We start from the raw sequence: 24,971 nt of genomic DNA, 5'->3' as shown, positions 1-24,971 counted from the left end.
GACAGCTACACAAAATACCCCGTAGTCGAGGTGATTGCGTCCACATCCATTGCTCACCTGCAACCAGTCCTGGAGAAGACATTCTCACTCTTTGGGTTGCCTCACGAACTCAAGACTGATAATCGACCCCATTTCAAGGAGCAGAGTTTAAAAACATGTTGACGCTGTTGGGAGTTCATCACCACCCAATGGCACAAGCCAACGGAAAAGCTGATCGCTTCATGTGGACCCTCAATAAAGTCCTGCGGATTGCAGTCTCCGAGCAGGCCGACCAGATGGTGGCGCTGCACAGGTTCCTACAAGAGTATAGCAGTACCCCACACTGCTCGACTCTAGTCCCTGATGCTAGTCGGGCCCTGGAGGGATATGATCCGCTCCACTGACGGCTGGGCCCCAGAACCGTATTACCCCGCTAACACTCAGGCACGAAGAACAACGAGCGGACCAACAAGAAAAGAAGAGCCAAGACCAGGGTGCACAGTCCTAGTAAGGAACCGCTGCTGCGGAGGGAAGTTCCAGGCAGCATATGACCCCGGGGTGTGGACTGTGCTGAAGATCAAAGGGACCACCATCATGGCTCAAAGAGGTGTTGAGATTATCACCCGAAATGTATCCTGGTTTAAGCGAGTACAAGACTCTGGCACAAACCGGATACCTCCTGGCCGGGCGGAGGGTGGAGAAGCGGAGGGCCTGTTACCAGGTCAGGTTGAGGAACAAGCCGTGGTGAGCCCACCTTCCGGCATGGCTGCAGGGACCGGGATGACTACGACCACGAGTACCTTGTCACCTGACAGCCCTCGGGCGAGTCAAGGAGGTTGCCAACAGAGGTACGACCTGAGACCCAATCCGAGACCAAGTCAAAGGCTCATTGACTTTATGTGATGATTCTGTTGTTTTGTTTGAACACTGACTTAGGATGGGATGTAGTGGTCTAGATGCCATGCGTGCATCTAGCATGGACCCTTAGCCCGGAAGGGCATGCACACATTGAAACACTTTCTGGCCAGGCGTGGCCAGAGGACATCAAATACACAGGCGGAGGTCACTCGTGGCGTCCGGCCCAGACCAGTACACTGCGTGCCTGCATGTTTAATTAGCTCCCCGGTACTAGGCCCATTAGCTCTTATCGAGCAACGCGACACTAACCAATGATCTAATCCGTATAGTGCTAGTAGCCACACACCACTTACCCACCTCTGCCGTCACACTCAGGCTTTAGGCGAATGGTCAGTTTTGGGCTACTGTGATTTTTTTATAATATTTTAACTCCTATCTGCAGATCTGCACACTGTTTAATTAGTGAATAATTTTGACTAAAAATGGAGAAACTACAGATAATAGATGTTCTATTGTTGTATCTGATTAATTTGATTATACTGGGGGCTATCTGTATTGCAATTGTTTTAAAAAACTATGCACATAAACTTTTTAAACTTGGAAGTATGTTTAAGAAGTTATCTTTGGAGTAAGAGCTAAATGTATCCAAAATGCGCTGGAGATACATTGGTGTTGGATCAAAAAAAATAGCATCATTTGCATAGACGAGTCAGTGCATAGCTTCTAAATTTATTTAGGCTGGGAACCAGCGATCTTGACTTAGTGATTCAGGGGTGTCTGCAATATATATTGTAAATAATTGACCATTTTGTGTCATTATTTTCTGCGAAAGAGATACGTTTTCCCTAGTTTAATTCTTGTCCATGAATCTTTATGTAATATTATAATTATGAAAGAAGAGATCCATTTATACACTTTGTACCATGTTCAAATTTAATCTACCAATATATGATATGTGAATTTATTTTTGTAATACATATTTCTTCAGCAACATCAATAGTAAGACATCCATCAGTATTCTACAATAATTTGTAACTTTGGGAAGGATACTAGCTATAGAAACCCAGGTCCATAATTATGAAGCCCTTGTATTGCCATTGCATTATACAAGGCGGTGAAAGGCAACGCGATGGCTTCAGTGAGATTTGCTAAGCCAAGCAAAGCCACCTTGTGGGGCTCTGCATGGCTTAGTACATTGGGAGTACCACAAGGCAACACAAGCCTTGAGTTACTGCCCTGGGAAGCTGCTCCATGGGTGGACGAGGGTGTTCCCAGGCGTACACCAACAAAAACCTGGGAATGTATAAAAATGCTATACATTCCCTGGGGAGGCGTAATGAGGAGCAAATGTTTATTTCTCCCCATTTGTTCATCTTTCTACATGTTCTACATTCTGCAGCACACATAGAAATGGGAAAAAGCCTCAGAGTATTGTTTTTGTGCAGGACAGCGCCTCTTCCTGCAAAAAACAATCCTGGCTGTCCCACAGGCACCCTTGCACTATGGCGTAAATGTGCCTGCTTTGGCGCTAAGCTGCACTAAGTGCGCCAGACCAGGGAGAGAGCAAGAATGCATCATATCTTTATAAATATGGCACATTCCTGCCCTCTCCCTGTCACACAGCGCAGGGCAGCAAGTTGCATTGCTTTGCGTTAGTTGTTAGTAACTCTGCCCCCCAGACTCTCAAGTTTTATGTGATAAAAAGTGACGCACCGGCGGCGCGAGGGGCTTATAAATAAGCCCCTAGGGGCTTATTTACAAGGCCCTTGCGCCACTTTTGCGGCATTTTTAACATGGGAAAATTGACGCAAAAGTGGCGCAAGGGGCTTGTAAATCAGCCCCCTAGATCTTTAGCAAAAATGTCTCCTGAAATATCCATTTGGATGATCATTCTGTAGTTTCCAGGCCTCTCCAGGAATCAGGCATGGCATGGTGTTTCAAATTGATCCCATTAGCGGCTCGTGTTTGCATGGACTATGGACAAGGTTCAGTAGTGCCAACAATAATTTGATCGACACATCCCTTGTTGCGCTCTGCACCTGCCTCTGCAACTGGGACTAAGGCTAGGGCCCTGTTGTTGCTGTAATTTTTATACCTGAAACTCTCTGACTGTTTCATAATTTGTATAACCATGTTTCCGCATTACCCAATTTTGAAATGCAATAAAAAGCACTTCCACGGCGAGGTTAAACTAACAAGGCTGCACTGATTAAAACATTAACCGGTAATTTCAGATAGGGGCACAAAGTTACCCGATAAAACTGGAAGCCAAACCAACAATGTGTGTTGCGAAAACTAAGTTTGACCCCAGAGTGTTCAGGGCCTCAGCGACACCAAAAGAGAAACCCTGGACGTCGTCAGTGCTATGGACAAGATGGTTCCAAGGCACGCTCGAGCCTGGGTTGGGCCAAGGGTGTAGCTACAAGATATACTCAGCTGGGCTCTGTTTTTTTTTTTTAAATTTTATTTTTGTTGTTGCATTCTCATGGTATACATTCACAATTAAACGTACTGTAGAGCAGCGTCAACATTCAGCTGCCTACGATCAATAGAGCAACTTTTAAATTTTTTCCCCCCCCCAACATAAAACTTGCTACTTCAGGGGTTGCATTGTACGATCATGAACTGTAGGCCATTGCAACCATTATCCGCATGCAGGCATTCAGCAACCCTAAACACAGTCTCTGGCGATAGCAGTCTCTTGACCCTTAAGTTCCCTGGTCCCGGACTCATGCAGTGTACCTGGGCCTCCCGCTTCCCCCCTCTCATCACTCCAAGTCTTCATCGTCCCCTGAGCTGTCCCCATCCTCCTCTTCGGGCAAGGGCTCACAAATGTCCCCCCTGTATGTGTTCCACGGTGACCAAATCCTGTTCCATTTACGTGGATTACGTCTCTGTTGATATACTGCCCTCTCCGTCACCATGAGCACGTCCATATTCCTGCACCATTGCGCCAGTGTCGGTGTCTCTAGTGCCCCCCAATTCTTCGCTATATCCCGCTTAGCCATCATTACTCCAATGACCCCCCAGCCCTTGGCATGCAACGACAAATCTGTTGGGCCCCATACGTTCAAGAGACAGATTCTGGGGTCAGGCGTGAACGGGCTTTGGAGGGCCTGACTGATCGTGCGTGTGACACGCCTCCAGTAGGCCTGTATGTTTGGGCAGGTCCATATAGTGTGGAATAGTGTACCTTCCTCCCCACATTTTCTTAGGCAATATGGGTGTTCTGCCCTGTGTATTTTATGTAGTGTGGTGCGGGTGTAGTAGACCCTATGTAGTACCTTGAGCTGGACCAGCCTGAATCGGGTGGAAATACCCGCCTCCCTGGGCGATGCCAGGGCTGCGTTCCATTCCGCCTCATCTAGGTCTCCCACCTCATCCTCCAAGTACTCCTTCAACTTTTCAAGGGGATCCGGCAGGTTGTTCATCAATTTGCGGTAGGTGAGTGAGGTTGCACTGGACTCCATGTAGTCCGTAAGCAATCGGTCCTCTAACGGAGCCGATTCCGGCAGCGTAACACCTGGTTCCAACACCGACAAAAGTGCGTGCCTAATTTGTATGTACCTGTATGTTTCGGTTACCTCCAGGTTATATTGCTCCCTCAGTGTCGCAAAGGAGAGCACGCCCTCCCTCGTCCATAGGTCGCCCACCACGGAGATCCCGATAGTGTCCCACTGCTCAAACCCTTTTGAACTGCGCAGGCTGCCGAGTGCTTTCGTGTCCCATAGTGGCGTGAGGCCAGTGATCACTCCCTCCCATGCCAGTCGCCGTTGCGCTTTGTGCCAGATGGTTACTGTGTGTTTGGTAGGTCCCTCAAGCTTCCTCACTATTCCTTTGTTGTAGAGTGGGGCCAGAAGGGTGGAAGTGCCCAGCTGGCGCCTGTCAGCCTCGTATGCCGGGTCGTCCTGTGCCGCGTGAACCCATTGGTTGATCACCTTGAGGTGAGCGGCCCAGTAATACAGTTCGAGGTCGGGGAGGGCTATCCCTCCACTGTACCAGTCCCTGGTCAGCTTCAGTCGCGCAACCCTAGCCGGTTTGTCACCCCACAGAAGGCCGGACAGCTGTGCCGCTACGTGGCGGAAAAATGATACGGGGACCATCGCTGGGGTGTTTTCCAGGACATAAAGGAAGCGAGGCAGTGCCATCATCTTGAAGAGCGCTGCTCTACCTAATAGAGTTAAGGGGAGATTCTTCCAGTGGCGCACGTCCGCCTTTAGCCTGTCTAGCTGGGGCTTAAGATTCAGTTCCATGAAGGTCGAGTGATCCCTCGTGATCCATATCCCTAGATATTTTAAGGAGGTGTGTTCTACGATCAATTGGCAGTCCTCAGGCAAGGCTGGAAGGTCGCCCTGCACCATGAAGATTATGGACTTGGACCAGTTAAGTTTGTAGCCCGAAGCCGTACCGTGGGTTTCGCACAGTGCCAGTAGGACCGGGATGCCATTCGTGAGGTCCATGAGGTAGACGAGCATGTCATCGGCATATAGGGACACTCTATCTTCCCAACCACCTCCCCATTGTACGCCTTTCAGCAGCCGGGTGGTTCTGATAATTGTGGCTAGGGGTTCCAGCACTAGGGCGAACAGTAGCGGCGAGAGTGGGCACCCTTGTCTCGTGCCCCGTGCCAGCGGAAACTCTCTCGATATGTGGCCATTCGCGGTCACTCGCGCCACGGGTTCGGCATACAGTAGTCTGATCCATGATATGAACGTCGGGCCAATACCCATATGTTCCAGGACCGCAAAGAGATAGCGCCACTCCACCATGTCAAACGCCATTTTGGCATCTAGTGACAGTACCGCCGCTGGTTCCCCCAACCGTGGTGCTCGCGCCAGCACCCCGTGCAGCCGTCTCAGGTTCAGCGCCGTACTCCGGTGCGGCATGAAGCCCGACTGATCCGGGTGTATCAGGTGTGGTAGGTGAGGCAGGAGCCTGGTGGCCAACAGTTTCGCCAGGATCTTACTCTCAGCGTTGAGGAGGGAAATCGGGCGGTACGAACCGCAGTCCTCAGGGGGTTTGCCGGGCTTGGGTATTGCAACAATTGTGGCCGTGCGTTGGTCAGGAGGCAGTCTCCCTCGTTTCCGACACTCTTGGAACATATCAAGCAATGGTGTGGATAGCGTTTCGGACATAACTTTGTACCACTCTATCGGGACCCCGTTGGGGCCTAGCGCTTTCCCCGGGTGTAGTGCCGTTATGGCCATCTGTATTTCCTCCGCTGTCAGGTCGGAGTCAAGCTCGTCCCGTTGGTCGGGGGTGAGAGTGCGGGTCTGCACTCCTAAGAGCGAGCTTTCTGCCATCTCCCGTGTGACCTCATACTCAGGGGTGTACACGGAGTGAAAGTGGTCTGCCAGGAGCTCCACTATTCTCGCCGGACTGGTGTGCGTCTCGCCATTGGGATCTTTCAGCTGGAGTATGGCCCTCTGACCTCCCCGCGCTTTCTCCAACCACGCCAGGAGTTTCCCTGCTTTGTCGCCTATGTCGTACACCCGACTCGCAGTAGCTGACATATGTTCCCTCACTCTGCGGCGCAGAAAGTCGGTATGTCGTTGCTGGGCTATTCGGAGCGCGTGCTGCGTGTCTCCGTTTGGGTTCCCTTCGTGGTCCTGCGTTGCCTTGGCAAGTTGTCCCTCTAGACCTACCAGTTCCTGACGCTGCGTGTGCTTGTGTTGTGCGATCACTGAGATCGCCTGCCCGCGGAGCACCGTTTTGTAGGCCTCCCACAGGACCGTAGGCGACGCCACCGATCCCACATTTTCGGTGAGGTAAGATCGCGTACTTCTTTTCAAGGCCTTGGCTATATCAGGCACCCCAAGGTATCCCGGGTAGATAGGGAAGATCCGCCTACTGGCCCGTTCCTGACTGGAGAGAGTCAGTGTTAGCGGGGAGTGGTCTGAGACCCCTCGCGGTCTAATCTGTGAGTCAGTGAAAGTGAGGTGCCCCCCTCCCAACGTCAGGAAATAGTCGATCCGCGACAGGCTGTCGTGAACCGTTGAGTAGTATGTGTAGTTCCGGTCCACTGGGTGGAGCCGCCTCCATATGTCCACTAAGCCTTGCGCTTCTATGAAGTCTTGCAATTTAGAGTGTGCCGGTGTTTGTGTACGTATTGGGTATCGATCTAGGGAGTCATGAGCCACTGCATTAAAATCCCCGCCCAGCACAAGAGTCCCCTCTGGAAGGTCTAATATGAATTTGCCTAGTTCCGGGAAGGCTATAGTGTGCAGTGCCGGCGGGATGTATACCGATACTATGTTGAGTGGTTCTCCCTCCCATTGTCCATGCACCGCTGCGAAGCGGCCCTGTGTGTCCGTTGCCACTGATTGAATTACAAACTTGGACGACCGGTGAATTAGTATCCCGGTGCCTCGGGACCCTCTCGTGAACTCAGAGTGTGCCACCATGCTATAGCCCCTCCTGTCTAGGGCCCTTGTGGCCGTGCCTGTGAGGTGTGTTTCTTGTAGTAGGACCAGGGCGGGATTTACCCTTTTTATACTCTGCAGGACCAGCCCTCGCTTGATTTTGTCGCCCAGGCCTCTCACGTTCCATGACATGAGGCTCAAGGGGGACGCCCGCCCTACATTAGTGTCCTCCCCCATCCTGTGCGGGTATACGGATTGAGAAGTTGTGCGCATGGAGGACCAGGAGGTCTGTGTAGTGACTCTGCGTGCAGTATCGTGACAGTGGCATTTTGTGGTTGTGCGCCCCCTTGTAGCAATCTTGACCCCGTGTAGAAACTAAGAACCATAACCCCATCCTACCCCCAACACCCCCCCTCCCTGCCCCCCTGCTCAACGGACTCAAAACTGCCCGCCCCCCCAACTCAGCAGAGTGCTTGATCCCCACCCATAACATAGTACTTGCTCGCTGGGGTGAAGGTTTCTCCGTGGTCGGCGGCCCCCTTCCTCAGCTGCGGAGGCCCTTCCGCCCAGTGTCCAAAGCGGCCTTGTCAGTCTTCGTTTTCATCGGTTCATCCAGTCGACAGCAGTGATTCACAGCCCCCCGTCTGCACTGTCCTCATGAAGATCAGCCAAAGGGGAATGTACCTCCGCGTCTTCGTCGTTGGTTTGCGAGCCCTGCCGCGAGCCAGCATTACGGTGTTTGTTCTGCCTGTTGGAGCGACGGGGGAGGCCCGTCGGTCTCCATCCCTCTAACCAATCTTGCGCCACCTCCGGGGAATCGAAAAACCAGGTCTTGTTGTCAGCCACGACCCGAAGCTTGGCTGGGAAGATCATGGAGTATGGGATTTCCCTGGCTCTCAGTTCTTTTTTGACTTCAAAGAAGGTCCTTCTCCTCCGTGCCACCTCGGCCGTGTAGTCAGGAAAGAATGCGAGTGTCGCGTTTTGGATTTTAATGGGAGGCGAGTTCCTCGCCGCCTGTAGGATGGCATCTCGATCCCTGAAATTGAAGAGTCTCGCTATTATTGGTCTGGGGTTAGCGCCAGCCTTATGGCGTCCTCCTGGCACCCGGTGCGCCCTTTCCACTGTGAAGAAGGCCGAGAGTCCTTTGGGCTTCAAAGTCTCTTTGATCAGGTTCTCGACATATAGGTCCATCGCCCTCGTGTCTTCCAATTCTGGCACACCTATTATACGGATGTTATTTCGTCTTGAGCGCCCTTCCTGGTCATCGAGCTTTTCGCGCAGTTCCTTGTTTTCTTTAGAGATGCGTTCCATGCTGATCTGCAGTTCAGACACGTCTTCAACCAAGGATTTGGTCACCACTTCCATGTTGTTCACCTTTTCCGTCATTTTATGAAAGTCCGCCCTTATGAGCGTAATCTCGGCTGAGATCGACCCCACCGTGGCTTGTACCTGCGTGAGGGCTCGCATGACGTCGTCTATTGTCGCCTTCTTGCCACCGGGCACGTCGGTCGTTTTACTTGATTGTGATTTGGCCTCCTGCGAGGGAGAGCCGGGCTTCTCATACGCGAACCGGTCCAGGCGTGACTGCGCCGCCACGTTTTTAGGTCCTTTGCCTGCCATTCCGTCGTCGCTTGGGCCGACTTGGTGCCGTGTAGTCGTCGCACTCCAAGTTCCACAGGGGCTGTGCCTCACAGACCTCCTCGGATAGCTAATAGGGGGCTGTTCCGGGGTCCGTTCAGTGTGTAGGGGTGGGGTGCAGCCTTCGAGGGACTTTCCAGGCACTGTGTCCAGTAAAGGCGCCCAGCTGGACCGGATCTCTCTTGTGTGGAGGTGAGAGGCCACCAGCAGGGTCTCGGGCTGTTGTGCGGGGTATGCAGCTGATCGGCGTTGCCCTGAGGGAACTGTCACCGCCCTCCTTGAGTGCCACGCGTGCCCCCTTCTCTTTGCGGCCGTCGGGCCCCCTGCTCGGGATCTCTGATGTAAATGGGGGGCCCCGTGCCTGTGCCAGCCAGATCCTGCCGGGGAAAGGACGGGCGCCCCGTGTGAATGTACTTCAGGTCTCAGGTCTCAAGCCGGGCGTGGGTGTCCTCGAGGTTCTTTGCGGCGTCTGGGCTCGTTGCCGCTCAAGGCGCCCTTGGGGAGTTGCTGCGTGGTACAGTTATTCAGCGCGGACTCCGCCGGCCAAGATGGCGGTCGCCGGCCTGGGTTCCGCCGCTCCGTGTGTCACCCTTCGCCCACGCCGGGCGTCTGCGATCTCTTTGCCCTCACCTCTAGTGCGCCTCCCGCCAGGCCCCTCCGGCTCTTGATGTCCGGCGACGGCGGCTGGGTGCTCCGGTCAATCTTCCACCGCCGCACTCCGTGGCTGGGCACTTCCGGTGTTTCTGCGCCCGATATGGGCCACTTCCTCCCGGCCTGCCACTTACTGTGGTCCTCGGTCCGGACGCTGTGCAGAGGCCCCTCCTGGGCACTGCCAGAACCGCACTTCCCGACCTCGGATTGAGGTCCCGCTTGCACGGTATGTCGCCGCTTGGTCCTAGGCTTCCGTGCCTTCCCGCCTGGGAGGTTTCAGAAACGGATGGATGCTCGGATTGATCCAGGGAGCCGCCTCAGTCACGGAGCTCTCCCTCTAGGCTGCCGCCATTGTCGGCTGCTAGCCACGCCCCCCTCAGCTGGGCTCTGTTGATCAACTAAAAGACATTCCAGAGGCTAGCCAGGGCCCTTGCCCAACTCCTTTCTGCTGCTTGTTAAAGGAATAAGTATTTGCAAAGTCAATAGGTCTCACCTTTAAAAGGCTGAGCTTTGGCTATACCAGTACCTCTTGGCATTATGAAAAAAATAAGACTTCCAAAATAGCTGCTGGTGCGTGATGAATCTCAGGGGTGTGCAAAATTCACGTAATTTACATTTGTGTAATTACACAAAATTTCTACAAAATTTGGCAACATTTTGTGTAAATACTTGAAATGCAAACGTGGCTCTTGGCACTATGGTTTAGCGCAAGCACAATATTTTAGTGTGCAATTCAGCCTTCCAGCCATTGTGAACTTGAGGTTGGATTTTGTGATAAAAAATTGCTCAAAACACACGTCGCCAATAGCAGCTACTTGTGCTCCTGGTCGTTCGTGTTGCTCCTGTGCTTTTCCACGAAATTTTTGCCATGAACAGGGTCTAATTACATAATGTGGCAGAACCGCATAATTTCAGATCAACGACATGAAATTACCAAAACGACATGAGATTACGCCAGTGTAATAGAAATTTTGCCTGGGCCTTGTGCTCTAAGAGCAGGAAAAATAAAATGATAATAACATTGTTTTTATCATTTTATTCTTGATAGCTTTGGGGCTCAGTTAGGGAGGGGTGGGCTTGGTGGCACAGGGGGAGGAGTGGATTGCACACTCCAAGTGTGTAAGATGTTTTGGCCTGCCATTTTGTTGCCAAGGTGGTGAGGTCCTTCGGCTTTGATGTGCTGTCATATGCCGACGACACCCAGATCCTGGTTTCCATCACTCAGTCTGCAGGTGTTTCAGCCCTTAATTTTAGGGCATGTATTAAAGCAGTCTCCGTATGGATGGTGCGAAACTTCCTTAAATTGAACGGGGGAAAGACTGAGGTCATGATTTTTGGAGGAAACCAGGACCTGTGGTCAAAGGAGTGGTGGCCACCCTCTTTGGGGAAATGCCCTCATCCTACCCCATCTCCTAGGAACCTCGGAGTGCTAATCGACTCAGCTCTTTCATTTGACTCCCAGGTAAACAGAACGGTGTCCACCTGTTGTGCCATTATAAGAACACTCAGGAAGATCGCCCCGTATCTGTCTCAGGCAGCCCGAAGACAAGCAACAGTTGCCTTGGTCTTATCGAGGCTCGATTACTGTAATGCCCTCTATAGCGGCATTAATAAGAGCTCCATCAATCGCCTTCAGGTGGTGCAGAACGCCGCGGCCAGGATGGTCTTGAACATTACTCGGCTTGCCTCGGTAACTCAGGCCAGAAGGGAGCTCCAATGGCTCCCGATTCTTTCCAGGATCTCGTTCAAACTCCTCTGTATGGCCCACAGAGCTGTATATGGCTCAGGCTCAGAGGGTATTAGGTCCCTTTTGTGTGTCTACACTCCTAAAAGAGCCCTCCGCTCAGCCTCTAAGAATCTGCTCTCGGTCCCTAGATTTGTGAAGGCAAGGTGGGGTGGAAGAGCCTTTTCCACCTTGGCCCCCAAACTCTGGAACTCCCTCCTTCCGGCACTTGCCAGCCAGTCCTCCATTCCGGTCTTTCGGAAACTTCTGAAGACTTGGCTTTTCTCCCCGGCATACTAGCGGTCTTGCTTCAGGTAGTTTGAGATCTTGTGTCTGTCTGTCTCTCGCGCCTTGATGCCCCCTGGGGCTAAGTCTGCGCGTTATAAAATTATTTTCATTCATTCTTTCAACCAAACAGTCATGCACACTTTGCATGTTCCCCACCAGGCTGTCACAGCCTGGTGAGGAACATGCACAGGCTCCCTTTCCTCATCTGAGAACCAAACCACAGTGCTCAGACCAATCACAATGCTGCATTGCAGCGTTGGGGTTGGCTAAGGGGAGCCTGTGCATTTCCTGCTCCCGGGACCCACCGGCGAAGGAGACAAGAGGAGGTAAATGCTTGTTTCTTTTGTATTCCCACCCCCTTACCTCCCCACACCACCCTGCCACCCCCATCCCCTGCCAGATGCTACTGCACACATGCTGATTTAATCTTGGAATGTTTTTTCTGATAAACAAAACTCCCATTCCAAGATCCCCACTGATGCTTGCTCAACCGTGTGCTTATTTTGTAATACCCTGGTGGCTATTTTGCCATATTATTTCAAAATTGCTGTTTCAAGTTTCAAATGTATTTTAATAAAAAAAAATGTTAAAAGAGGAAAACCGTGTGATAACATTGAAAGCTAAAAAACAAATGAAACCAGCATTGGCAAAGCCAATAGGTCTGGCATTGGCTGACACTCTTTTGGCTATGCCAGTGCTTTAATTTAATCATTGTTTTTGTAAAACTTTATTTTTGAGTAGCTGAAGAGCTCTCATCAATATAAAAGGAACAATAAACAGTGGCTCAAAGCAAAAGTATTTTGGTCTTTCAAAGGACACTTTGCCATAAAAGCCCACAGTACTGAAGGGAACTGCTTTTTGTAGATGTACTCCTTGTGTCTTTGGAAACAGCAGAATGCCATCACTCGCAGTGAAGTTAGTTGGTGGCTGAAGTAGTTGATCACTTTCCCAATGGTCTGTGCTGTAGTGGGCAGAAGAAAAATATCACTGACACAACAGACCAGTGGATGAAGAGGGCTGACTGAAATCTCCCCCTATAAGTAAATATGTTATGGATTTAATTTAAGTAAAAACAAACGGTCTTGCCTTAAACAAGACCTAAAAATAGTCCCTGAGATTAGCAGTGAAAGGACACAATTGATCCATTCAAAACAATGGTAGAAACAAAATTCTGCAGTAGCAAGACAAATACAAGAATTGAGAGAAAGCCAACAAATCAGGGGCATCTAGTTTAGATAGACAATAAAGCTATTGAATCATGGCAAGGAGCTGACCCTTAGCCCACTCTATGTAGCACTTTATTCACAGCGAGCTGAAGACATCTTTACGAAAGACCTAAATAAGCATTTGCAAGGCAATTGGTCTCACATTTGCCAGAGTTTAAGCTATTGGCATTGTAAATGACAGTGCCTTTTATTTATCTGTTTTTTTAATTAACACATATATAAAAGGCATTGTTATTTACAATGCCAATAGCCCAAACTCTTATAAATTCAAGACCTATTTAAAGAAGCACCCGTTATTGTTCCAGCTGTTCGAAAAGTGAAAGCACGTGTGGCACACTGAGGAGCATATTCACAAGAACGTCTGATAACCATCGCAAAAGTAACTTAACGCAACTCTCAACATCGCAGTCTATCGCAGGAAAATGACGCCCGGTTAACCAAGTATTCACAACATGCGATACCATGCGATAGTCTCCAGATAACGCGTCAAATGTCTGCGTTAAAATCAACGCCAAACCTCAAAAATGCGAAACACAAATGCAAGAAAAGCTGCGATGAGGCCAATCGCGATACAAAAATCAGTGAAAACCAGCGGCAGGCCTGCAATTCACACGCATCAGGTGGGAAAATCACAATAAAAGCAGAACAAAACCCAGACAAAAAAATGACGAACAACAGCGAAGCACAATGGATGTCGCTGGAGTAAGTATGGAGGAGAACCAGAACCCCACAAGTCCCCCGGAGGACCTGCCTGGGACCTCGGGTCAGGGAAGGCCAAAGAGAAGAAGGGTAGGAAGAAGCGGTTCAGTCAGCAGGAAAACAGGATTCTGATAACGGACGTGGTAGAACACCATCAGCAACTGTTTGTCACCTCCACTGTGTCATTGGCAACCAAAAATTGACTATGGCAGTCCATCGTGGACAAGGTGAATGCAGTGGGAGTGCTGAAGAGGACAATGGAAGAGTTCAAGAGGTGCTGAAATGATGTCAAGTGAAAAACCAAGCTGAAACTCGCCAACATTCGGAAGGCAGCAATGCAGACTGGAGGTTGGAGCCCAGCACCACAGGAGGAGCTGGACGAGATGGAGGAAATGGTGTCAGTCATCAGTGGGGAGACAGTGGATGGAGTTGGGGTCCGGACACTGCTCAACATGACCGGACACAACAGCAACAGGGTGAGTAACGACCAGGGACTGGGGGGACAGGGGAGATGGGCCCAATGGCACACAGATTCCAGTACTAGGTAAATCTTACTTAGTGTCCCCTCGTTGCACTCCTGAGGGTTTGAAACAACCCTTGTTCTATGGTTCAAATAAAATCCACAAACAATCTGTTTTGCTTTTTCTAAAGAAATTCCTTTCTTTGTTTTATTTAATATTTTAGAAATTACAATGTTGATTTTCACATCTGAATGTAAAGCATATAGTTCTTTCAAACAGATTCATGATATCAACTTTATCATAAGTGGCATTTCAATTGTCCCAATGCATTTCGGGTTCAAGACCCTTCATCAGGGGAATATTTTTCTGAAAACAAAGATTCAAAATTCAAGGACTTGGAGCATCCCATCATATTTGTCAAATTCAAACAAAGGTATATAATGGGTCCTCAGGTACATGCATGTGACTCGTTTATAGGAAGCAAAGGGAATATAGAAGATAGGTAGAAGGAAATAAGTGTAGTGGTTTAACTAAGTTCGAGGCTTGTGAAAGTGGTAGAAAAAAATACCACACTGGAGTAGCAAATCGCTGTAATATAGTATCCATTAGTGCAAAACAACGTGCCCAAAGACAACGACAAGAGTGTGATTTGAGATTTATTATGCGCGTTATAAGTGGAAAAGACCTTGGTGTTTAACTGTGTGTTAAACCGAGTGACAAACCTTTATGACCTTCACGAGTGAAACCGATGTGTAATCATTGCCATGATGACAATGTTGAATGTGTCTATTAAAGCGCGCTATCAGTTAACGAAAAATCAGGCACCTACCTAAGCAATGCCACAGCTCTACGAAAAGGTTAGCAGTCGCCCTAGCTCATACGTAAAAAGTCAGCAGAAACGCTGTAGGTAAAATGTGTGGCTTACCTAGCCAATTGTTATGAAGGTTCTCTATGGTGAGACCATCTTCCTTGCTACTGGGTTACGGTGTGTCAACGCTGGAACTGCACACCAGGGGCTTTCAAGTGTATGCACGTTTCAAGGTAAGTGAACTAGAAATAGGATAGTGAATAGGAGAATGGTTGCCATTTTTAAAAAGCGAGTGAGTGAAATGTGAATACCGGCGGTGGCCATCTTTAAAAGGTGACAGTGGAGTTAAAAGATGAGCGGTGTAAGTAGTAAAAAACAAATAAGCAATATAAACAGATTTAGATTCATCGATTAAATAAGACGCTTACGAAATTCTGTGATAATATATTACAAAAAACTACTGTATTCAATGCGTTAGTTAAGCCCTTTGGGGTAGCATGAGTCCAATTTTTTTTATCCATAACAGTTCTCTCTGCGGTAGTCTTTTTTTAATGTCAACTTCCTCTAGAAGAGGGACCAATTCAAGTACCAAGAATCGCAGTTGACTGACGTTATGTCTGTGGTTGGTGAAGTGAACTGCTAATGGAGATTTTTCAGAATGGTTTCAAATGTTACTCTTGTGTTCGGTCAACCGAACCTTGATTTTCCGTTCTGTTTTTCCTACATATATTAATCCACAAGGGCACTTCAATAGGTATATTAGATTTTTTGAGTCACATGTAGCTGTTGTTCAAAGTTGAATTGGAGTACCCTTATGGCACACATACACAATTGAGCTGAGCACATCTGTGGATAAACCATGCACCAGCCCCCAACTCCCACCAAAAGACCAATGTACCCGAGTATGCAACATCTCAGCACTGTACAAGCACTAAATTCAAAGGCACACCACATGAAAGGGAGAAGGGGTAGCAAAATCAGAGCTGCAGGGGCGACTCTCCCAACATGCAGTACACACAAATAACATGCAGAGCATATCAACACTGACAATGATGTGGCACAAACCGCAACACGTTCCCAACACAACACAGGACACAACGGGTGCAGTCTGGGTGTAGACACTGGCCAATCACATTTGGCATTGCAGGGAAATGTGAGTTGACAATGTACAAGTACAAACACACACGTCTGTTGTCGAAATGTCCACTGTCCCCCATCAAATAGGCAGCTCCTCCCAAACAGTCACAATGTACACAGTCATGCAGTCCGTATGTGCAAAGCAATGAGCATGGAAGGTCCAGGGATTCCAGGACTATATCTATTTTCATAGAGATTCCTGTGTACACGGCGGAAACATACTCAAAAACTCTGGACCTTTTAGAGTTTTAAGAATTGAGAGTTTTTAAATAGGGAGAGTATGTATTCCAAGTTAGGATGCTATATAGGGTTGAATTCAGTAGTCATTGATGCAATCTTTCACTCAAGAAAATGGTCGATCCAATTTTTAAGAAAATAGATTTTTATTTATGCAAAGGTTGAATATTGACAGCCGACACGTGTTTCGCCCTCTGTGGCGAATTGCGCCAGGGCTTTCTCAAGGCTAGATTCAATTGTTTGGTGTCATTCTGTTGGATTCTCTAGTATGCATTACCATTTATATATATCACAGTACATTCTATAAGTAATTCAATTTGGAGTTAATGTAAGTAAACATGTACAATGTGACAACATACATGTGAACACATTGTTAAACTGCATCTCCTATTCACATTGCAGAGGGAGAATCAACACCTCCTGCAGAGCAGCCCGATCCTCTCTCCTCTGATGACGAAGATGCCGCCACAGCTTTGACTCTTATGCCCTCCAAGGGTTCATTGACAGCCTCCGCAGCCCACCTCGAGAAGCGGGGCAGGCCAGCTGCAATTAGGAGATCCACCCCCTGCACAGACCACACAGCAGGCAGCACCCACCACCATGGCTGCCTCCCAGGGCACCTACAAAGAACACATGGCCTTCCAACACCGTGTGTTGGGGTGCCAGGAGCAGCTGGCTGAAATGGTGCGGTGGGCTTCGACCACATGGCAGACATACTAGATGCCATACCTGGGTGTCTAAGTCCCATCAGGGACCACTCACGGTCCCTAACAGACACCCACACTCTGCTCCATGCTCTTCAATGGACCATGGCTGACATTGCTGGAGCCCTGACTCAGAGAATAGAACAACTGTCCAGTCAGAGTTGCTCTAGCGATGTCACATGGGAGTTGGGAAACATGCAGAGATTAATGGAGACCATTGAGCGGGCAAATGCGGAAAGAGCGGCTGACATAAGTGCACACCAGCGAGTGGTAGCTGGGTTCCTCACTGACCTCAAACCCATCCCCATGGCATTGCTGCCACAAGGCCTGGCGCTGATGCATGCTGCTGCTACCACTACATCCACATCTCTGCCCCCTGAAGCTTCAGTGCCACACAGTGCGCCAGACATTTCACCTCCGGCCCCTGAGGTGTCACTGCCACAAAGTGCTGGAGAAAGGGCACCAACACCCACACGTGAGGCACATGAAACAGCAGAGGACGAAGATGCGGATGAAACTGACTTCATGGTAATAAGGACACAGTAGTATTCATCTCCACCATATGGCCTGTTTCTGCTTGGTTCTGACCTCTGCATCATCACTTTCCACTGTCCCCCAATGCACCCTGCGACACTCACCTTGGACCTCATCATGGACTGCCATATGCTGTTTTATCACCAATGACACAGCAATCAGACTGCGGACTGAACTTTGGACTTGTCATTCCCTAAAGTACTCTGGCTGGCCCTCCACGGGCCAACATCGTCATGGGGGGTTTACACGGCCCTGTATTGCTCCAGATGCAGCACTCCACTGAATGTGCATTAAACATTCCTAATCACACAGATGTGTTGTGTCTATGCAATTTCCAGTGTGGGAGTATGGATGAATGTAGGGTCAGGGAATTCCTCTTACATCCATGTGGCTCATGTCATTGGACTTGGGTCACAGGATGGCACATTGCCCATTGCGGTCCGGGTGGCGCAGACACAACAACAGGGACACACCCAAGTGTTACTTCTTTGTCCAGCCCAGTATGGAACCACACACAGAGCCCCAGGGTTATTGTTCAAACCCTTACGCTGGACTGGCATACGCCAGGCCAGCCCACCCCGCTTACGCTCACAGGGGGGGACAACGCTACATGTCCCAGGTCTGCCCTGTAGTAATCTACTGGTACAGGTCTAGTTGTCAGCATGCTGCAGCCACTCCCTCACGGCTGGTTTACACCCACACCACACCCATCCAACACACGCGTCACAGGACATGTGACCCTGTCAATAAAAAGGGCCGGGAGCATGTGCTCGATGCCATTTCTAACTTCCCGCGGGGTGTATCCGTGTGGTGTGCATGTAGGCATGGGGGCCCAGGGGTTGGCTACATCACATTCCGCCGGCCCGGGGGTGACATGATGGCATCCGCACCACAATACTCAATCATAGAGGGTCCATGACATTCAGATATCTGGACTCTATTTCAGATGACGGATCTGTTTCAGATGAGGGACCTGGTGAACTGCACTACATACCGGCATGTGGTTGGAGACACACCAGTGGCAGCAGGTGAGCAGTGTGGCCTGGGTGCGCATTGTCAGCACTCTCTCTCCCTCTCCATCTCCTCTGTCATCTTTGTCTCTCTCCCCCTCTCTGTCTGTTTATCTCTCGCTCCCCCCCTCTGTCCGTCTATCTCTTGCCCCCCCTCTCTGTCCGTCTTACTCTCGCTCCCCCTCTCTGTCCGTCTTTCTCGCGCTCCTCTCTCTTTCTCTCTCTCTCTCCTTCGCTCGCTGTCCTTTGATGTGCGCAAAACACACCTTCTCATCATGATTTTTGTCTGGCAGGCTGTGACCTACGGATTGTCCTGAGGGTAGCCACCATGTGTCTTTATTTCTGTTCTGTGTTTATTTGAATACATTCTCATTTGTTAATTTGAAGGTGAATGTTTGATGCTCATTATTGTGACAACACATGCATATCACCAAATGTGATTGTGCGACATCAGGCGGATAATTTGGTACATGATTCCGTGTAGTTGATGTGGCATGTTGTTAGCCAGGGGGGGAGGACCCAGGGAGGGTCCCAGGGAGGGGGTCCTGGGGGTGGTGGTGGTGGGTATTGTGGCCCTGTTGGAGCTCCCAGCTGCATGATCACTGGCTCCATGGCATCTGTTGCCCTTCAGGTGTGGCTCTGGGCTGGGCTCCCTTTTGTGGTGCAGGCTGTGGTTTGACTTTGCACCAGGTCAGAGGAGGTGTTAATTTCCTGCTGCTAAAACGCCTTAGCGCGTGTTCTGTGGTCTTTTCGCAAATCTGGCTGTTCGTTGAGATGTTGCGGAGTGGTGTTGTCGTGGCTTTTGGCACGGGAACGCCTACTCTGCATCTCATTAGCGATAGTTGCGGGGATCATCTGTGGCGATGTTTTTACGGCTACTATCGCAGGTAAACTGGTGCCTTGGGCTATGGGCTGTTAGCACCAGCTTGTGAATGGGGTGATATATTTATCGCGCCTTTGGCTGTGATAAAGTGCCGTTAACTCGGCGATAGCTCCTTGAGAATATGCCCCTGAATGTTGCAGGAAAGCATGTCGTGCCTGCAGTAGGAAAAACTCATTAAAGAAAATAGTGCTTACAGACTAAAAAAGACTTACAGTGTAACAACGGAAGTAAAAGGGCCAGTCCTCATGGGAGGTTACAAATAAAGACAAGCCGGTACTAAGGAGGGACTAACAAGCCTTTTAACGAATCAGAGGCCAGAATTTGCAAAGGCACAATGACACAAGCCAATTACAAATATCGGCAGAGAGTCGGCGGGGCATCCATTCCATACTCCAATACAGCATGATGCAGATCAGCGCATGCGCTGTCAGGCTCGGCCTAAAAACAAGCAGCTTCCTGCATAATGAGCTGCTGTTACACACAATGAACAAAAATAAAATACAAAATCTGCATTTTTTCGATTTACATAGAGCTTGTAGTTTTGATTAAAGGCTGATTAAGAATGTGTACATATGTCTCTCGGACACAAGGAGTTTTTGAATCTCTTGGCTCGTGTTTCACTTCTTCAGGCCAAGAAAGACCCGTGCCTTGGCTCTGGCTTGGTGCGCCCTGTTAATGTGGTGGCTTTCCCACCCCTAGATGCATACAAAGTGATACATTGCTGTATCCATCTTAAAGTTAATTGAACCTGGTGGAGAATTGATATCTATGAGTATTTTTATTATACTGAGGCTTAGACCAGAAGGTACCCCGATGTCCCAGCCAAATGTCAGTGATGACTACCGGACTAGGCAGAGCACAAGTCCTAAACAAGCATTTGCAATGCAATAGGTCTCGTTTTAGGAAAGTTTGAGCTATTGGTCTTGTAAATGAATTTTTTTTTATATTTCTGTGTTGGTTTTGAAAATAGCTAAATTATTAGCTTTGCCATTTACAATGCCAAAAGTTATAACTTTCGCAAATGTGACACCTATAGCATTTGTAATGCAACATGTTTTGTATTTACGTGACTTAGATGTATTGATATTACAAATTACAATGGCTTTTAATTTTTTTAAATAATTAATACTTAAATAAAAGTGATTGTAATTTATAGTGGCAATAGCTTAAACTTTTGTAAATAACTTTTGTGAAGATTATGTTCAGTGTATTTTATTGTGACGAAAATTCAAGAACAGAAGTGAAATATTAACATCTTTTTGTAACATTTGTAATAAAGCTTGAAACATTGAGAGAACATATTTTAACCAGTTGTTGTTGAATGGTTGCGCAGATTGATGCTGGGGTGGGACTGAGTGATGCTGTGGTGGTGCAGAGTGGTGCTATGGGGATGCTGAGTGGTGCTGAGTGATGCTGGGGTGGTGCTGAGTGATGCTGGGGTGGTGCTGAGTGATGCTGAGTGGTGCTGTGGTGGTGCTGAGTGATAATGTGGTGGTGCTGAGTGATAATGTGGTGGTGCTGAGTGATGCTGTGGTGGTGCTGAGTGATGCTGTGGTAGTGCTGGGTGGTGTTGTGGTGGTGCTAAGTGGTGGTGTGGTGGTCCTGAGTGATGCTGTGGTGGCGCTGAGTGGTGCTGTGGTGGTGCTGAGTGGTGGTGCTGAGTGATGCTGTAGTGGTGCTGAGTGATAATGTGGTGGTGCTGAGTGATGCTGTGGTGGTGCTGAGTGATGCTGTGGTGGTGCTGAGTGATGCTGTTCTGGTGCTGAGTGGTGGTGCTGATGCTGAGTGATGCTGTGGTGGTGCTGAGTGATGCTGTGGTGGTGCTGTGTGATGCTGTGGTGGCACCGAGTGGTGCTGTGGTGGTGCTGAGTGATAATGTGGTGGTGCTGAGTGATACTGGGGAGGTGCTGAGTGATGCTGGGGTGGTGCTGAGTGGTACTGAGTGATGCTGGGGTGGTGCTGAGTGATGCTGGGGTGGTGCTGAGTGATGCTGTGGTGATGCGATAGATAGAGTGTAATTATGTGGCTTGTAACTATGTGGCACTGAGTGGTATTGTTTGGAGTGTATGTTGCATTGAGTGCATTGTAATTATGTAGCATATAATTATGTGGCACTGAGTGGAATTGTGTGGAGTGTGTAATGCATTCAGTAGAGTGTAATTATGTGGCGTGTAATTATGTGGCACTGAGTGGTTTTTGGAGTGTATGTTGCATTGAGTGCAGTGTAAATATGTGGTGTGTAACTATGTGGCTCTAAGTGGTATTCGGAGTGTATGTTGCATTGAGGGCAGTGTAATTATGTGGCATGTAACTATGTGGGACTGAGTGGTATTTGGAGTGTATGTTGCATTGAGTGCAGTGTAATTATGTGGCGTGTAATTATGTAGCACTGAGTGGTATTTGGAGTGTATGTTGCCATCCATCTGCGGGGCCCTGATTTCCGAGAGCGCGTGTACAGAATCAGAGCGCGTGGCACTCCCAAACGCAGTAGATTGGTTGGAAGCGCACACCGAAGCACAGCACAAATGCGAGCGCACAGGACACTTCCTGTGTGGAAGTGCATTGGGTTTCTAGATTACGTATTCACAATAGTACCAAGTAAAGATAATCATTCACCCATTGTGGCTTCCAAAAAGGATGTGCGTCATATAGAAACTGGGACGGAACATAGGCCAGGGCCAAAATAAAAGTGGCCCCTGTTACAGAATTAGATAGTTAAAAAGTTGCCTGCGTTTGCAAATCAGTGCAGTTTTGAATATGTTAAGACAAGCGGTGTGAGTGTTTTGCAAGGAATGGGAGGGTGTATGCATTTGTCCTCGCTGCGGGCAATGTGTATGTCAACAGTAAACAAGGCACGGCCTGCAGCCGTGAATAAGTGACGGCGGGGGCGGGTGACTGATTTCCGAGAGCGCTGTACAGAATCAGAGCGCATGGCACTCCCAAACGCAGTTGATTGTTTGGAAGCGCACACCGAAGCACAGAACAAATGCGAGCACACAGGACACTTCCTGTGTGGAAGTGCAATCGGTTTCTAGATTACGTATTCACAATAGTACCAAGTAAAGATAATCATTCACCCATTGTGGCTTCCAAAAATGATGTGCGTCATCTGGTAGGATGCAAGGTCACACAAACCCTGGAAAGGGTGGAGAGCGGCAGGAAGAATATATGTTTTATGAAATGCCTGAAACACTGTAGAGACGAACATTAAAGCTATACTGAAAAAAAGAGTCGACTACGTCTTCTGCATTCCTCCTGGCCTAAATGTCTGAATTACCACTGGAATATTATAATTACAAAGCTGGCATAAAGCAGGCTGAAGATCAAGTTACTAATTTCTTGCGAGCAAGCGCTGTAAAGCGGTTTCTGCCAGTAGCGGCTCTCCTGACAAAAACCGTGTGTCTCGTTCATGATGTGACCTGTGGGGAAAACTGGCTTTAATCAAGCAACCTAAAAATGGTATGCAGTTGTGGTCCTGGCTCAAATATCAGACAGCGGGGGAAGAAAATGAAGGGGTTGGAAAAAGATTTCAACGCAGCAACATGTGAAAACAACGTTCTTAACCTTCTCTGCCGTCCGTGCTTGTACAGAACCTGGGACGGAACATAGGCCAGGGCCAAAATAAAAGTGGCCCCTGTTACAGAATTAGATAGTTAAAAAGTTGCCTGCGTTTGCAAATCAGTGCAGTTTTGAATATGTTAAGACAAGCGGTGTGAGTGTTTTGCAAGGAATGGGAGGGTGTATGCATTTGTCCTCGCTGCGGGCAATGTTTATGTCAACAGTAAACAAGGCACGGCCTGCAGCCGTGAATAAGTGACGGCGGGGGGCGGGGCAGCTGAAGCCTTTGATGTGGCAAATGCTGCTGGCAGGGGAAGCCTGTGGGGAAATGCGAGGCGCGGCCGTGAATAAGTGACGGCGGGGGGCGGGCAGCTGAAGCCTTTGATGTGGCAAATGCTGCTGGCAGGGGGAAGCCTGTGGGGAACTGCAAGCTCGTGCACGAAGGAGCTTGTGGTCACGGGATTTCACGTGAACTGTTGAGAATCCTCTTCATAAAAAAGTGGATGGATGGCAAAAGGTCTCTCTACGAGACCTAAAAAAGAAGTGGCGGGACGCTGATGTCACAACAGGAAGTGACGTCACAAAAGGTGGCTTGCTCTCAGTTGCAGATTATAGTTATCAAGCTCCCGGTAAAATAAGAAGGGGGGACGCCGTCCACCAGCGTGGTACCGCGATTCGAGCCTTGGGAATAGGTCTCAGGATTGTATTCAGTGTATTTCAGTAGTTGAGAAGTATGTTATTTTAACAAAATTAATAAGATTTTTTTTACAAGTATTTGTGACCCACGTTGCCATGAAACTGTTAAAGTAGAGTCTCCTATGCAGCATGTTGTGTACCTTCCAGCGGTGCATGTGTAGCCACACTACTAGGGCAATTATGAGATTTGTTCCTTGTCTTTATAACAAGCTCCAACGTAACCTGGGAGTGAACTATTTATATTAAATGTTAATGCATCCCATAACTGCACTGTCCAAATCGATGTCGGTTGTTTTTTTAATGCATGGGACAACTTAGCAATCCTTGCGGAGGCAATTCCCTTTTTCTGAAGCAATTCGTAGAATACCCTTTCATTCCCTTAGCCTAAATGCTAGCTGACAAATAATCAAAGTTTTTTTTATCTAATTAGTGGCGAGAGGTGCTAGGCATCTATTGAACTAAGTGGAGAAAACGTCAAGTGATTGCAGTTGCATTTTCAAATGACTTATTTGTGTTAGCTGCACCAATTGGTTTCAGGTGGGATTTTATAGAATATGCATATATAGGTTATGTCTAAAAACAAGGGTTATTTGAAGCTATTACTCGTGAACAATGACTTAAATAAATTCACATTATTCGCTTACTTACTAAAGCTCGACAAGTTCTCAGCGATTCATACATTTATGTTCTGGTGAAGTTTTCCCTATAATCTGGCAATATTTACCTGCATAGTTGGTATTGAGAATGCACTTGCTATTTTCCTGTGAACTTACTTTAAACTGTTTCCTTTCAGATATGAAACTGGTTGGTTATTGGTTTTAATTTGTTTCTTTAAACTAATTAAATGTGGCACGTAAGTCCTGATTTTAACATGAAAACAGACAAGCAAGAATCTGTGATCCAATTTTGGTTGAGAGAATAATAAAAATCTTAATTTTGTTTGTCAGAGCTAAAAGCTCATTTGACGAAATAACGAGAAATGCAAGTAATAACTACTGGAATTTTCATCTGGTTTCATATCATGCTAAAAAACAATCACTGACAAAGCCAATAGGGCTGGCATTGGCCGCCAGTCTTGTGGCAATTCTTGTTTTGTTTTCTCATGGTTTTTGCAAAACTTTATTTTTTGAGAAGCTGCTGAGCTTTCAGCAATCTTAAAAAAAGAAAATTGGATAAAGGCAGAAATGTTTTAGTCTCTGAAAAGCACACATTACTATAGTACCCTAATGCCCTGAAGGAAACTACGTTGTATGTAAAATAACTATGATTTGCGGCCCTTGTGAAACAGCAGCATATCGTAACTCATAGTGACGTCAGCCAATTGCGGAAGTGGGCTGTTGCATTTACAGCGGGTGAAAATAAAATGTGAATGACACAACCACGGACAAATGGATGAAGCGTGGCTGAGAATACCAATAAATCATTATGTCAAGCACATAACTGTAGTAAAATCAAAAGGTCTTGGCTAACATAGACCTAAAATAGCCAATTCTTATAACATTGGTTGCCAGTCTCTTGC

Source organism: Lissotriton vulgaris, chromosome 2_1 (genome assembly GCF_964263255.1).
Source record: "Lissotriton vulgaris chromosome 2_1, aLisVul1.2, whole genome shotgun sequence".
Lineage (NCBI taxonomy): Eukaryota > Metazoa > Chordata > Amphibia > Caudata > Salamandridae > Lissotriton > Lissotriton vulgaris.
The sequence above is the reverse complement of the archived record's forward strand: the minus strand, read 5'-3'. Positions refer to the sequence as shown.